At 33.8% G+C, this 17,090-nt stretch overlaps 1 long non-coding RNA gene across 1 annotated transcript in view; it reads right to left on the bottom strand.

The window, feature by feature from the left end:
- Positions 1–16,849, bottom strand: part of LOC130543170 (uncharacterized) — a 440,369-nt gene extending 423,520 nt beyond the window's left edge. The window contains exon 1 of the long non-coding RNA XR_008958303.1: positions 16,633–16,849. This is a non-coding gene — a long non-coding RNA (uncharacterized LOC130543170). The remainder of the gene's footprint in view (positions 1–16,632) is intronic.
- Between the last annotated feature and the right edge of the window lie 241 nt (positions 16,850–17,090).

Raw genomic sequence — 17,090 nt, 5'->3', positions numbered from 1 at the left:
GTAGCAAGAGTCAAGAGTCAATAGCTAAGGTGATCAAGGAGAGCAGAGATGTCGGAAGTGTAAACCTCAAGACTGGCTGTGGTTAGACAAGGGAAGCCACAGGAGCAGCAGATATCCCTGAGACCTTCAGATAGCCTAGCAGAGTGTGGCAAGTAGGGACCTCAATAGCTGCTTTCATTTGTCATTGAGGAAAACACAGAAACCATCAGGTAGCCAAAAGGAAAGGAAGATGAATGAAGGTCTTTTGTCCTCAAAAGCCCTATAGCCTTAAAGATTATTAGGCTTTTCTCCTCAGCCTTGGTCATTTCCTCTGACTTACAGGGCCTTGGGAAAACATAGTATAGATTATAAAGAAACAGGCACTTGACACTTAGAATGAAGTAAAATATAAATATGTATATATATCCCAAATAAAAATGAAGTTGTATAGCTATATATGGTGAATAGAAAAGTTGTTTTAATAGATATTTCAAACAAAAAGCAATACCTATTTTCCCCATAATAATCTATATCATTCAATCATATAATAATTTTCAAACAGAATTTAGAGACTATAGTGACATCTAACAGCTGTCCTCTGAGTACAGTTTATGATCTTGAACTGTCATAATAGCTTTACATATATTTTTATTTAATCCCAGTGATAACCAACCATAAGAAGGAACTATTATCCTTTCCTTATAGTTAAGTAAACTGACTTCTGTTATATAAAAAAAAAAAGGGCACTGTTTATACCAGTAGAGCCAAAGGCACCTATTCTATTACAGAATTTGAATGGTATTTTTCTTATAAAAGTGAAATGCACATATAAGATTCCCTTCAACTACTACTGAATACAAGAAAATACATTCCAATTTTTATATTTGATTTCTGAGCAAGACAATATTTCCCTCAGCATGACTAAAATTTAGACAGTTTTCTTCCTATTGCTTCTTGAGCTCCCTTTCCTTAGAGCACATGCTTTAGAAGACTTTCAATTATAAATTCTTTCTCTGCCCTGTTGAGATGTGAATATTCTCTCAGCCTCTTGCTAGGTTTACAACCCAGGAATGTCATTCTCAAGGTCCTGCAAGCCATCCCTTTGAAATGTAATCATCAAAGAAAACTATACACATGTGCACACATGCATGTAGGTGTGTGTGTGTATGTTCACACATGTGTGTTGGATGGGGAGCCTAATTTTCATAAATATAAATAAGCAAACAAAGAAGCCCTAATCACAATGACCAACCTCCCCCTACCACCACCCCTTTAGTACTTTTGCTGGAGCTCACCCTAGTGCTCAAAAACATTTCAGTCTTGTTTGGGAGGAGTTGAATTCAACCTCTCCTCCCTATTGCAACAGTCTTGAATGGAGTCTTCCCAGCCTGCTCCACTTGTCTGGTACAATTTTTCTTTGACACATCATAAAAGAACTTAAAATTGAAAGAAACCTGAAGATATATGTTAGCAACTTAAGAAACTCAAGGATAAAACTTATCTCCAATTCCTAATTATTCATTCATCCTTCGTAAAACAAGAAGTGACGCACCTTCTCAGGATTAGTGTTCTGATTTAAAAGAAGCTATACCAGCCACCTGGATCTCTTGTCAGTTAAGCATCTGACTCTTGGTTTCAGCTCAGGCCATTGATCTCTTGGGCCGTAGTGGAGGGGTGGGGGGGGGGGGTCCCCTCTCAGCGGGGAGTCTGCATGAGATTCTCTACCTCCCTCTCCCTCTGCCCCTCCCCCACCTTGTGGATCTCTTTCCAGGGCTCTCTCTCAAATTAATAAATAAAACAAGCTACACTGTATCATTAGGGTTGAAGGAGTATATTGAGTGTGTTTGGAGGAAAATTTAACCCTTTCTGGTCTGTCTGGTTAGTGTAGGTCAAGATTTATGTTATCCTTAAGCTTTCCTCTAATGGATACTTTTTCTGCCATGTGGTCTATGTTGCAGCTGTATTTGCACAAATATGCAAATATGTAGTAAATAAGCAAGATAAATCTAGGCACGGATTTTTCTTAATGGTTAACTGTTGCATGCTATGGAAGTAGTTATCTTGATTCTAAATTTAATCTCTCATCTCTAATCCAGTTATTGTTTTTTCAATGCCCTGGTCACTTTATTGAGGAAAATAAATTATATGTTTTTTAAAAACACAAAATTAAGAGTGGAGTGGAAAAAATCTGCACCTTCAAATGCAAGGTGCAAATCTCCAACCTACTGTAAAATGGGAGAAACCTAGTCTGTCTTCCAAATTCTCCTATACCATGCCTTTTGCTGCCAGCACAAAGTCAGTTATTTCAAATTGAACATTTTATCTATAATATGGGTATAGAACAATATGTAAATGGGTAATGCTGGGTGAGTGCATGCATGGGAGATTGCTTATCAAAATGAGATGTTTTTCTCTTGAGAGTCTTTCAGTGAAGATGTCTTAAAGTAAACTTAAAATCAATTAAAATGCCCATAAATGCTTGGGCTTCTGGAGTCAAATGAAAGCACATAACATTTTAAGTGATGAGATAAATACACATTTGGAGCCTGTGTTGGATTGCTGAAAGTCTGGCTTAGCTTATTCTATGTTTATAGAAGTTTATAAAGTATATAAAGTTTATAAAGTATATAAAAGAAGTTTATAAACTTCTTTTAAATTTTAGATTGTTTTGTCCATATTACTCCATCCAAAGTAAGTTTACTAACTTATCAACTGCTTTGATATATCATTCAAAAGCCAATGTTTCCTATATTTCTTTTATGACTTCTCTTTACTTAAAGAAATGTAGCATCATGTATCCTAGTACTAATAGGACCTCATCATGTAGTCTGTATTAAAATTATAATGATACAATGAGATCTCTTGGGGCACTTGTAATTCATGTTTTCACAGATGTTGCTGGTGCTTGTGAAAGCAGGTTTGGATTTAGTAAGCTGGCAAAACTAGAGTGGCAATAAAGTGATGATGACTTCAAAATGGCAGTGGAAAGTATGCAAATGGGAAATTAATGCTTTTACATTCAGAAACTTTCTTATAATTGAATTGTGTTATTTTCCAAGGGAATGTTGTTGCCTTAGGTTTCCAGGGATCTGTGTCTAATGATTATTACTATTTCTTGAAAACAGCAACTCATTAAGATGGCTATCTTCTGGCCGACTTACCTTTTATGGTATTTTTCATGTCATGGAGCAGATTGGGGAAGAAAAGAATGTTTACAGTTTGACTCATGCAAAATATTCATTAAGTGAAAAAGTCACACTGAAATATTTTGTTTACAAGAGACACTGGAAATGGCATACAACAAATACATATTAAGAGCAAGAGGAAGGATAGAATTTATAAAAATGTAGCGGCATTCGAGCATACCAGCAAGTAATAACAGATATGCAAATTAATATAAAACTGCAAAGCAAAGTAAGAATTAAGATTTAGGTATATTGAGATTTGTGGTAGAAACTGTTATTAAAGACATATTTTTCTATTTGGATTTTTGTTATGACATGATTGAACTTGAGATAGAATCCATTTTAACATTTATTATAGCTTTGTGATCTATAATGGTATTTTTACACTTATGATGATAAAGGAAATGTAATAAAAATAAATATGTCTCAAAAGTACAGATTACTAATATTTCTCACACTGGCAATGAGGTCATCTACAATATAAAGGGGCACATTTTCAGTTATTCAGTACAGAACTTTACAGCTCTGTATCTTCCTGAAATAGAATTTCTGAGTACTTATATTTGAAAATATTTTCATGCCTATTGTACTTAAAATACAGCATATTTATTATAAACACACACATGCCCTCTCTTTTGAGAATAGCAAGTAACAGTTTCTACCGACAACTGGGGAAAAGTCAGAGGTAATTCATAACATTAAACTTTTACAGTAAAATAACTGTTGGTTAAAAATCTTCACAGGATTTTTTCTTTTCAAAATAATATCCAACCCTATTGTTTCCTTATAAAGGAAATTATAAAATTTGGAAAACTATAAATTTGGAAAATTCTCTAAGCATCAAAACCTATTGACTATATACATGATTTAATTTAATTTTATTTTATTTTAATATAGCTGTCTATTTAGGACTTCAAGTGGCATTAGAAATTATGCTAGCTTAAATTTTAAAAATTAAAGATTATTAATGAAATCAAAACCATTATAAATATCTTGACAAATTTCAGACTTTTCATATTCATTAATGTTCAAAAGTCCTAAAGAAAACTCCCCTGTACAACATGTTGCCCTCCATGTATGGCCTTATTCTCCATTCTCTTTGCAACAAAATTTCTCAGGGAGTTGTCTATTAACATGATGTCCACTTCCTCACATTCTGTTCTTTCCTTAACTCATCCTACCTCTATTTCTTCTACTCAACTAAACCTACTGTTATAAAGGTTACCGTGATCTCCAGGTGGGTTGGTTTATTGTCTTCCTCACCCACCACCCACCCAGCTACAATGTAAGTCTTACGAAAGAAGCTTTCTTACATCTAGTTTACAATATTTACTGAATGTCCTAAATTTCCTGTAATGCAGTAAGCAATCAATAAATATGTGTTCAATGAATAAAAGTTGAAAAAAACAACAGTTTTAATAAAAATGCACTTTACTCAAAAATTAAAGAGATCCTTTGTGCACATCATATTCCTAAACAAGGTAGTTGCTGGTATATATTAACCTCTCTTAGGGGCTCCCCATTTCTCTCAAAGCCTCTTGACATCCTTGATGATTCTCAACCAGCATCCAGTTTCTGAAACAATTTTAGACTCTAATAACTGCAGGAATCCTAGACTGTGGCCAAAGCTCCACTAGTTGCTGAATACGCCTTCCATGACTCCCTGGCCCCCTCGATGTGTATACTACAAGCCAGTTTGTTTTTGCTAGCATATCTATGAACTCGGTCATGTGCAAGCAATTCAATCAACTCAGATATATACATGCCCATTACCAACTTAAAAAAAAAAAAAAACCCTCTTATCCATTATTTAAGTAAAATCAGTCAGACAACAGAAGACAAATAACCATATGATTGTATGATCTCACTTATATGTGGAATCCAAAAAAAGCCAAAATTACAGAAACAGAGTAGAATGATGGTTGCTAGGGGCTGGGGAATATTGAAAATGGGCAGATGTTGGCCAAAGGATACAAACTTCCAGGTATGAAATGAATGAGCTCTGAGGATCTAATGCCCAGCATGGTGCCTATAGTGAATTATATGTACTAAATTATATACTGGAAAGTTGTTAAGTGAGTAGATCTTAAATGTTATCACCACACACATATAGACAACGTGTCTTACGGTCTTAATCATTTCTTCATATACACACATGTATCAAATCATCACATCATACCCCTTAAATTTATATAATGTTGTACATTTCAATATATTATATCTCAATAAAGCTGAAAAAAAGCCCACCTTTTCCAATTTACCTTTCCTTCAAACATTTTCAGTTGTTTCCCATTATTTATAATACTAAAATGCAAGATCCTTTGCTTAGCAACTGAAATCTTCAACAAACTTTCTCAAAGTTACCTTCAACCATTCTCATAATTAGTAGTCAAAGATTACCAAGCCTTTTGTATCAATCCCAAAGAAACAAAACCTTATATACATAATTTTAAAAATGGCTAGATTGGGAGTAGAAATGATATTGACTGTATGTATATAGGCTGGGTAAACAATTCAATTAAGGAAAAATAATCAATGAATTCAATCATTACAAGCAATACAATGTTCTGTGATTTTTTAGTATGATTAAAGTTTAAATTAAGTCAATGTTTTGATGCAACCTCTTAATTCCTTGTGATATACTGCCCTTCTCTTCCAACCAGAGGAAACACAAAATCAAATTCATCATGGTCATTTCAAAATGCACAAAAGGAATTGTTCACTTAGTACTTGATTCCAAGACCCAAATACTGCATGTAAGATGATTATTTTTAATCTGAGCAATTAATATAGACAAAAGAACAATCTCAGCCAAATTCAGCTACAACTAATTAATGACCAGATTGTAAATGAACAGATATGTTTCAAGGCTGTTAATAAAATTCTGAAGTAAGCAAGCATTCATCTATCATATATGATATATATGATTTCTCTTATAGCTAACTGGAATATTATGAAGAATAAGAAATCAGGAAGCATGACCATCTTCAGTATCACAATCTCTCCCCACTGGAGGAAAAAAAAAAAAAAAAAAAAACAACTTAAAACATCAAGGGCAAACTGGCAGCTTTGAAATGTGTTCAGGGACTTGACTTCTGTTCCACATGTGCAGAAATGCGGAGAGAGTCAGATCTAAGCCGACAGCTCATACTGACCAAAAGGATTCCAACAGAGAAGAAGAAGAAAACACACTGACAGAACAGTGCATCTATGACACATGGTAATGGTACAGGTGCTTTCAGTAAAAAGGGAGGTATCAGGTTTTCTTAAGAAACTCTAATAATTGGAGGGTAATTGAAAATGATAGCATTTAACAAGCTTTGGTGAACATCCCTACATCTATCTCATTGGGCAATACGAAGCATCTGGATTCTGGAGTGGATCTTTTTAAGCCAAAACAACAACTCTGTGCTTTATAAAGAAAAGATTTGGTTTTACATTCAATAAAATATTCTAAAAATCAAAAAAGTGTTGAATAACTATGTAACATCAAAATAATCTGAGGATTTACCTAAAACAATATTTTTAGATCTGTGTAAAACACCTCCATTCATGGCAATTCCATTACAAGTATCTGCATTGGTACAGATGCCAGCATGAAAATAGAGCTATGAAACTGAAATTCACCTGATAATTTAATATCATCTAACTGCCTATTAAGTTAATGAAGACAGATTCTGATGGGTTTCTAAAAATTCTTTTTCCCAGTTGTATATGTTTATGGAATGCTACACGGCTCAAACAAAAATAATAAAAACTAACTTTTTTTATTTATAAATAACCAGTCCAAGGAAAACATAACATACTCCTCTTGAAGCTAAAAAAAAAAAAAAAAAAAAAAAAAAAAAAAAGGTAGTCTTATAAAAATACTTAAAATGTTTTAAAGTATTTTCTCACATTTTCAGCATATATTGTCTCATTATACTTTGCAACATTACTGGGAGGTAGTATATCTAAACACTGTTATTCTCATTTTATAAATGAGGCACCCAGAAGTGATATGAATATTCAAGGTATCTGGCAATTTGATAACAGCAGGGGCTGTGAATGTTACTATACTTTAAGATTACAGGGAGGAGCCCCTTCACTACAAAGTTGGAAATTATGATTATTTAAATTATTTAAATTTCAAAATCAAGACATATGACTCCAAACAGAGATACAGACAGTCATCATGTAAAAACAAATGACTTGTGGGTCAGCAAGCCTTAACAATGACTTACTTAGATATGACTATATATTTTTTCTGGAAAACATAAGCATAATAAAGAATTGAGAAATCCCTGGTTAATTTCTTAATATCATAGAGGAATAAATGTTTTTAATCGTAGCAACTCTATACAACTATATTTATATATGTGACTTAATTAGTAACTAATCATTTTCACTTAAATCATTATGATTTAAACTTTAATTTGGGTCCTCCAAAATTGTCTTATAATTACTAAGACATAATGGCAAACTACAGTTCAACTAGCATTTAGGTGCAATCCATGTCCTCCATAAGACTTTTCATTTGATGTGACCTAACTTGAATCATCTAGTTTGTATGTAATCACTATGCTCATTCACTCATGTAATGAAGAATTATTGACTCTGAAACAATGTCCATGCCCTCTGATCAAAATGAAAGCCATACAAACTTTATATTCAAGAAATACACATTATTTCCTAAGATCAATATATGTAAACATATAAATATAATACATGTTCTAACAGACACTGGCCATTGTTTACAAAGAGTAGAGAAAATAAGTAAGTATATGAATTCAGGAACTACTTTCCAGAAGAGAGGATCCTTGTCTTTGACTTTAAAAAGTGTATGACAGGCAGCTGAACTGGCAGAAAGACATTGTGAACAGAGAGCACACATATATAAAAAAAAAAAAATAGTGTTTTTAGGAAAATAAAAATAATTCAGTGTTACTTGTGGATCAGATGCAAGCAGAATAGAGAGGCTAGAGGAACAGGCAGGTGTAAGAGCTGTGAAAATAAATGCATTTGCTAGTATAAAGAGTTTAAAGATTTTTCTTATGAGCTAGGAAGCTAAGTTTTTTTTTTTAATTCAGTTTTTAATTAGGAAATTGACATTATCAGACCTGAATTTTAGGGAAAAAAAATGTTTATAAATAAAGACATAGGGATTCTGGAACTTTCATTCCCCTGACATCTAGGATTCAAACTTAAATCTAAATAATGCTATAAAGTGCTGCTTCCCAATTTAAGATATTATAACATGGTATGTAGAGTCTGAACTAATGATGGCAGAAGTATTAAGGTAGAATTATTGAAACTTGCTTTGGGGTAAACTAAATATGACAGTGATGCAGAGGGAAAGTTTAATCTGAAATTGAGGCAGTAAACAAAAAGGTATTTAATCAAGATGAATTATATAGGAATATGATAGGTATAGAAACTTTTTTATTTAGATACATTTTGAAGAGGCATAAAGGTAGAGATGCATAATAAGCATGGCCAATAATAGCATCTCTACACCTATCTTTTCCTGAGATGGTTGACTAGATCCATAAGTCACAAGCATAATCTCTTCAGCAAAGGGTACTGTTTCCAGAGCACACCATCTGGATAAATAGAGAATCTTCCAAATCAAGAGCCAGTTTCTTATTGCTTAACAGTTCTCCAATTTATCTCTCTCCTAAATTTTGCCATAGGCAGAAAGGAAAAAACAAGCTGCATCATCAATATATCACTTAGAAATCTCCTCAGCTCCACTTTGTAATAACATCTTCCTCATTTCCAACTGAAACCTCATCAGAAGCTCCTTTAACATTTGCATTTCCAGGCTCATGATGACATATGTATCCTCTAAGACAAAATAAGTTTTCTCTACAGCTCCCGTATTTTTTTTCCCCTGAACCCTCACCAGAATCTCCCTTGAATTCCATGTTTCTACCAACAACCTCTGTAAGCCCATTTTTTAATTTTTTTTCTTTTTTTTTTTTTAAATCATGCTCCTCAAAACTGTTTCAGCCTCTATCCATTAGTCGATTCCAAAACCATGTCCATATTTTTAGATATTTGTTAGAGCAGAACCCTACTTCCAAGTACCAAAATCTGTATTAGGATCTTCCAGAGAAACAAATCACACACACATACTCTCTCTCACACACATATACACACATGCACACACGTGTACGTATATAGTTATATTAAAATTTAGTTTTAACTAAATTTATTAAATATGAATTTTAAATAATTTTTTTTGAATTGGCTAATGTGATTGTGGAGACAAGCTAGTTTCAGATTTGTAGGTCTGGCCTTCAGGCTGGAAATTCTGGCAAGACTTGATGCAGTCCTAAGTCTGAAGGCAATGTGGAGTCAAAATTCCTTCTTTGGGAGAGCTCAGTCTTTTCGCTTAAGGCAAACATCAACTGATTGGATGATGCCAGCCCACATTATGAACAGCAATCTACTTTATTCAAAACTACTAATTTAAAAGTTAATCACTTCTAGAAAGTACCTTTACAGCAACATCTAGACTGGTGTTTGACCTAGTAACTGGGCACTACAGTTTTGGTGAGTGGACACAAAAAATTAATCCTCACACACAGGAATAACAAAACAAAACAAAAAAAGGATTTGGCAGAAGAAGATGGTTCAGTAAAAAAGCTGAGAAGTGTCAGTCAGAATTATGGAAGGTAATGAGAGAGCCCTATAGTGGAAACCCTAGAAGTAGAAAACTAAGGATTTTTTGGTCAACTGTTATCAGAGTTGACAGAGAAAGCAAATGAATCCTAGATTAGAAAGTGTCCATTTTCTAAAGAAATTGTTGCCATTGGGAGTTTCATAAAGATAGGCAAAAGATTTCAGCAAGAAAGCATCAAAGAGAAAATTCTGTTCACTGAAGCATGACTAAAGAGATAACCTGAATAAACCTCCTGCCAAAACAACTAATAACGCTAGCTAAAATATATTAAAACAAAAGACTCTAAAAGTTTTGCTGAGCTAAGGAAAAATTTAAAAATAAATATTCAGAGGCCTCCAAACAAAGTAAAAGTGGAAAGTCACAGAGAGAAGCTCACACTGAGGTCAGCTTTTGCCCTGGGGTTTCTTTCAAACTCTAATGAAAATGAACCTGTCATTGATGAAGGTGCAAGAGACAATGACAGAGCTGAGTGTATAATCTAAACAGAGATTCTATATAAAGCTGGGGTCCCCCAAGGTAAACCAGAAAGAAACTAAACATATAGAAAAGAAATTGTTCATTTTGATCTTTACACTGGGTAGAATGGAAATTAATAAAAAATAATAAAAACAAAAACAAAACCTTCCATGAAATTTGAATGCATAATCTGATTTCCTAAGTAATCATTGCCTGAATGTGGTGCATTATTTGATCTGAAAATCCTTAAGGTTAAAAAGATGTTTAAGACATTTACCACCTTCAAGTATCTGGCAAATTCAACTACAAACCTATTTTGGAGGAAACCAACCTTACCTTAGTTATCAAAGAATTAACACAAATGAAATTCCAAGGAATTTGAAACCACAATTAAAAAATCATTAAATATGTGGGAACAGAAGGCAGAATAACAAGAGCCAGCAGTAACAGCAAAAAAACAGAAACAACAACAACGACTTTAGATACTGGAACGATAACAAAACAGAAAATAATTACATTTAATATCTGTTTAAAGTGTACAAAAAAGGCAATTTATAAAAAAACAAAATCTAAAAGCAGTGAGAGAGGAAAAAACAATCCCCTTCAAAAAAATGCCAATGAGACTGATGTTTGACTTTTTAACAACAGATCCAGAAAATAGTTGATTAACATCTCCAATGAGCTAAGAAAAAAAAATAACTGTCAACATTAAATTTTGTGTCCATTACAGGTATCTTCCAAGAACAAGGCCAAAATGAAGACATTTTCAGAATTACAATAACTTACAGATTTTGACACCAAAAGAACTTTACAACAGAGATTGTTAATGGATGTACTTAAGGAACATAAGCAACAAAATTCTACAAATTAATATGTGAGATGAGATGGCACATACTGAATTTGGTAACTATATGGGTAAATTTCAACTAACAATGAGTGTTTAAAACCATACAATAATGTCAGATTCATGGAACTGAAAAAAAAAAAAAAGATAAATTTAAAATAACAGGCAACAAGAGTATATAAATTGGATGCAGAGAAATAGAAATTAAACTGTTCTAGCATATTTACATTGTTTGGAAGTAAGATGAAGATACTGATTAACTTTACACTTTACTAAGTATGCATGTTAAAATTTTTATAAAAGTAATAAAATAACTATATATATATATACTTTTTATAAAAGTATTTTTATAAAAAAGTAATTTTTTTATTTTATAAAAGTAATAAAATAACACTATATATATATATATATATATATATATATGTTGTAAAAATACAACAGGGGAACTTCAGTAAATCCACAAGAGTTAGTGGTATATAGAAAAAGAAAAAACTTCTTTTCAAGTAATGTTATTTTGAAAAGACAGATACAAATATGTTACCAGAGAATTTTTCTTTTTAATGATGGAAGATAATATATTTAGAAATATAGGGGCATCTTGGTGGCTCAGTACGTTGAGTGTCTCACCTTTGGTTTTGGCTCACATCATGATCTCAGGGTCCTGGGATCAAGCTCCACATCAGGCTAAGGGGGGAGCCTGCTTGGAGATTATCTCTCTCTCTGCCCCTCCACCCACATGCACACTCTCTCTCTAAGTAAATAAATCTTAAAAGAAATGTAGCACAGGAGATGATTCTACTCTCATGACTCATTCAACAGTCATTCCACAAATGGTCATTCCAACCTGAGTGCATATTTAGATCTGCTAGACACCTTCTAGACACGTGAGACACAATGGGTGGCTGAACAACAATTATTATGCTCCAGGCATTTACAAAGGGACCATATCACTAAGGATTTGGCTGCCTTTATAAAGAGTTTAGACATTATCCTAGCAACACACAGGCATGAGAGAGTTTTAAGCAAGAGGATGATATAATCAAAGTTGTATTTCAGAAACTCACTCTGGATTCATGATAAAGAATGTATATTAGATTCTCAAGACTTGGAAAGCTTTCTACCTATCCAAGAAAGAAATATTGACTGTTTGAACAAGGTAGGAGAAACAGTTATTTAAAAAAAATAGATTTTAATATGAATATGTGAATTAAGATTTTTATTCTCAATAAAAAGAATTGAATAGCCACTGGCATTATATGAGCAAGTGCCTACATATTTTATGGAATTTATCACCATACATACAATTATGACTTTATACAAGCTGACTTTAAAGTTGCCTTTAAACTCTGAAGTAAAATGTGCTTGTAAACTTTAAAATTAAGGACACTCAACCTGGATCAGGATGACAGTGCTAGTAAGTTCCCCAAGGACTTCTTTAATGGCATCCTGCCCAAAAAAAAAGATGCAACTTATAAAATAATAATTAAGGAGAGGCTTGTGGGAAATCATGTTGTATGAATAGACAAACATTTTCTTAGTCTAAGTTCACTTTTGATTTTGAACTTTGGAATAATGATGGGAGAAGTTAAAAGTTTCAAGTTTTCAGAGTGCTATAAGTTTTCTGCTTTAGAACTTTTTTTTTTTTTTTTGAAATGCTTTATCTGAAGCTGCAGTTAATGATGTCCTCAGCTCTGCAAATTAATCCAATGCTTTTACATCGATGAAAAGAGGTATTGAGAGAGAGATACTGAATGTGTGGAAACAGAATCTCAAGGACTATAAACCTTTTTTTTTTTACTAAATGTTTCATCTCCAGAGTTTCAGGTTCTGAAGGGTCTGCCCCAAATTTAAAAGTATTAGATCAAGGAGAAATTGCCTGTGTGACTCAAGAGTGTGGTAACCAAGTTTCTTTGCCTGTCATCACAGAGATTCCTTGAAGCTGAGAAACCAACCTCTCCTTTTTTGGTTGTTAACATGGCCAAAGAACTATTGTAAAAAGTACAGGAGGAGAACTAATATGCATAATTAAATTACTAAATATGTGTGCATAATAAAAGAAAAATAATCAAGTAAATTAATCAAGGAACACAGCAAAATATTTGATTTTGTCCAAATTTATGCCAGTTTACAATGCTAAAAATCATTTGTATTCATTTCTGTTATTCCGAAAGAAGCTACATAACAAGATTTGTGAGTTTAAGGAAATTAAATTTCACTCTCTGTGCTCATTTAAAAACTGCATACACTTTCAAAAAATTCTTTTTTCCTTCTTCCCTGAAAATTATCTTTTGAGAGAGGGAAAACTATGTTTACCACACTGGTTTGTCTGCTATTTCATTGCTGGTGCTCTTAACCTGAAGTTTTTGGTTTTGGTTTTGGTTTTTTCCTGGATGGCAGGTAAAAGTAATACTCTCATTTCTTTAGAGGGGTTCATGGACAGGTTTTTATACTAATCCTGGAACAAAACAAAAAGTGATGCCATCCTGATTAATTGTAAAATCTTCCTCAAACTGAAATCGACGGAGTGACTAACTCTACTTTGTAAGAAAAAGTATTAAAAATACCAGAGATAGGGGCGCCTGGGTGGCTCAGTCATTAAGCGTCTATCTTCGGCTCAGGGCGTGATCCCGGCATTCTGGGATCGAGCCCCACATCAGGCTCCTCCGCTGGAAGCCTGCTTCTTCCTCCCACTCCCCCTGCTTGTGTTCCCTCTCTCACTGGCTATCTCTATCTCTGTCAAATAAATAAATAAAATATTTAAAAAATAATACCAGAGATATAGTTGAAAAATGAATCTTCCACGTATGACTTTTATCTGTAAAGAATCTGTCCAATTTCTACCTTAAATGCCTGTATATAATGGTTTTATTTAGTAAGGATTTAAATTGATAATGCTGCTACTTTTAAAAGATAAGAATTTGATAGGTTACTACACTTACTAGTGATAATTAGGGGAAGATAGTTCCGTATTTTACTTTGCTCATTACACAGCAGTTGTTAGGACTGAATGGAAAAACATTTATTAAAATACATATTCTCAGTCTTGGGGTACTTGGGTGGCTCAGTCAGTTAAGCGTCTGCCATCGGCTCAGGTCATGACCTCATGATCCTGCGATCCAGCCCAACATCAGGCTTCCTGCTCAGGGAGGAGTCTGCATCTCCCTCTCCCTCTGCCCTTCCCACTGCTTGTGCTCTCTCACTCTCTCTCTCTCTCTCAAATAAATAAATATTTTAAAAATAAAATAAATATATATTATCAGTCTCAGTTCTGCCATTATTTTATCATATGACAAAGGAAAATTCACTAATATGTCCAGATTTTAAACTGAGTGATCTAGATGCAAGACGATCTTTACAATTTTTACTTTCATCTTGAAAAAGTTGTATGATTATACAGTGACTTAAAGGGGCTCACCATTTTTACTCTATTTAAAGCACTGATTGATTTTTTTCTAAGTCAACTGTCATAAGCTTGAGGGGAGGGAATAATTGTAGTACCTTTATTTTTTCTCAAATAAAATTGAGATTTTAAGTGTTGGAAAACTACTAAAACATCCACCACAGAAAATTAGCCAAAAACATAAAAAATTTCAAGTTGCCTTGGAATCCTACACGTAAAAACATACCTATATTCCAAGAACACAGAAATAAGCCTTATTAGTTTTTAGAAAATCATAGAAATTGAACTTTAATCAATATTCATCACACACAGATGATTATTAAACAATCATAAGCTCTTACTTGCCTGTATTAGTATTTTTAAATAAAATGAGAGATTATTAAATATTTTTTAGATATTTGAGAAAACATTTTCAAACATCTTTTCCAGTTATATGAATCTATAAAATATTTTCTAAATAACATGTTTTAAATCACATGTGACCTCTATTATAAGTTGCTTTTACAAATTAACAGTGGGCATGATTAAGAATGTGACAGCCTTGGGGCACCTGAGTGGCTCAGTCATTTAAGTGGCTGCCTTTTGCTGAAGTCATGATCTCCAGGTCCTGGATTGGAGCCTCACATTGGGCTCCCTGTTCAGTGGGGAGTCTGTTTCTCCCTTTGCCCCTTTCCCCCACTCATGCTTTTGCACACATGCTCCCTCTCTCTAATAAATAAATAAATAAAATCTTAAAAAAACAAACAAAAAAAAAACAATGTGACAGCCTTGCATAACTTGCATAATATAGAAATAGAAAAATGGGACAGGCAATGTGCTATGTTTAGAACTCATTTTAAGAATATTTAATACTTAGGAAAGGCTAGATTATGCTATAGTAACAACCTCAACATCTCAGTGACTTATGATAGCAAAGATTCATTTCTCACTCATACAACATGTTCAATTACTTGGTAGGTAAACTTCATTCTCTTTTATCACTCAGGGATCTAGGCCAGTAGAGGTTCTACCATCTGAGAATGCCTCATGTGGAAGGTACAACCATCATGTTTACTGTTAAGGGGAGTCTTCACGGTGTTCTCACCCTGTACTTCTGTTTCTGCCTGAAAAGTGAACCATATCACGTCTATTCAAGGCCCACTAGCAAGAAAAAGTCTAATAGTCTCGCCTGACAACAAGGGGGTAGGAAGGCAAAAAGAAACATATAAGGTGAACATGAACCATGCCTCCCATACAGAACCATGCAGCCTTAGAAGGGAGAAGATGTGTTACATTAAGTCCAATGCCTTCCTTTAAGGGAGGAGGCTGATTTCAGAGAAGTGAGACCAAAACTTCTGAACATTCCTGCTTAAAATGTTCAGGCAGATCAAAGAGTGGCCATACATGTGGAATTAAAAACAAAACAAAACAAAACAAAACTAGAGTTACAGTAGAAAAGATATGTTAGATAAGATTCACATACAAAAAAAAAAAAAAAAAAAAAAAGACTCTCCAGTGGGGTTATTCCTTTTTCTCAGTTCAGAAAAGGAAAGAAAAGAAAAGAAAAGAAAAGAAAAGAAAAGAAAAGAAAAGAAAAGAAAAGGAAAGGAAAGGAAAGGAAAGGAAGGAAGGAAGGAAGGAAGGAAGGAAGAAAAAGAAAGAAAGAAAGAAAGAAAGAAAGAAAGAAAGAAAGAAAGAAAGAAAGAAAGAAAGAAAGAAAGAAAGAATAATGAGAGAGGAATGAGAGAGGATGAAGCAGGAGATTGCCCTTTGTAGCTAAAACTATTCATAGATAACCCTTTGGAGAGCACAGTGGTCGAGTGGCAGGGTTAGAAGGTGCAAGTCCTTTTACTATGGTGACATTCAGGAGAAACTGAAGGCCCCGCCACCTGGCTAGCACTTAAGTATCTGCAGTGAACTTCGGCATTCACCACTGAAAATGAATAATGGACCTGCATTAAAAAGATAACTCTGATTTCTGTGTAATATATAAAAGGAGGTAATGAAATTAAATCCTTGCCAATCTTATGCAGATTGTGCTGGCCTCAGCTATTTGCCTGGCTTTGGGCAATGATCCAGAAATTAAATGCTGTACCCACAGAGAATTAGAATTAAAACATACCTGAGAAGTCTCTAGGGGGAAGTTCCATCCTCAAAAGTATGGAATTGGTTCCACACAGTGTCTACAACTGTCCATCTTCACTATTGGTCTTAAAAATGTTTTCTCAGTCATTACAATAAAATCTTTAAAATTTTGAAATAAACTAAAAGCTAGGCCATGATGAACTGTCTGTTCCAGCTTTGCTTCTACCAGGCTATGTGTCTGATGAAGTCAATTCATCTCTCTGAAGTCAGCCTTCCTAACTTCCATAGCTGCCTTCCTAAAGGTCTCTTAAGTTATATTTAGATCTCTCAGCTTTTGGCTGTCTGTTCATAGTTTCAGTCACTCACATGATAATGATTATGAACTAGAGCTTGGCATTGCCTTCTCTCTATCCCTAGCTACCCTGTGGAAACCTTTCCCCACTGATCCTCTCTGCCTTATGGCTACAGTGCTTGACTCATGCTATCCTCTATTTA

Source organism: Ursus arctos, unplaced genomic scaffold (genome assembly GCF_023065955.2).
Source record: "Ursus arctos isolate Adak ecotype North America unplaced genomic scaffold, UrsArc2.0 scaffold_8, whole genome shotgun sequence".
NCBI classification, from domain to species: domain Eukaryota; kingdom Metazoa; phylum Chordata; class Mammalia; order Carnivora; family Ursidae; genus Ursus; species Ursus arctos.
Note: the sequence above shows the minus strand (reverse complement) of the source record. Positions and strands in the feature narration are given on the sequence as shown.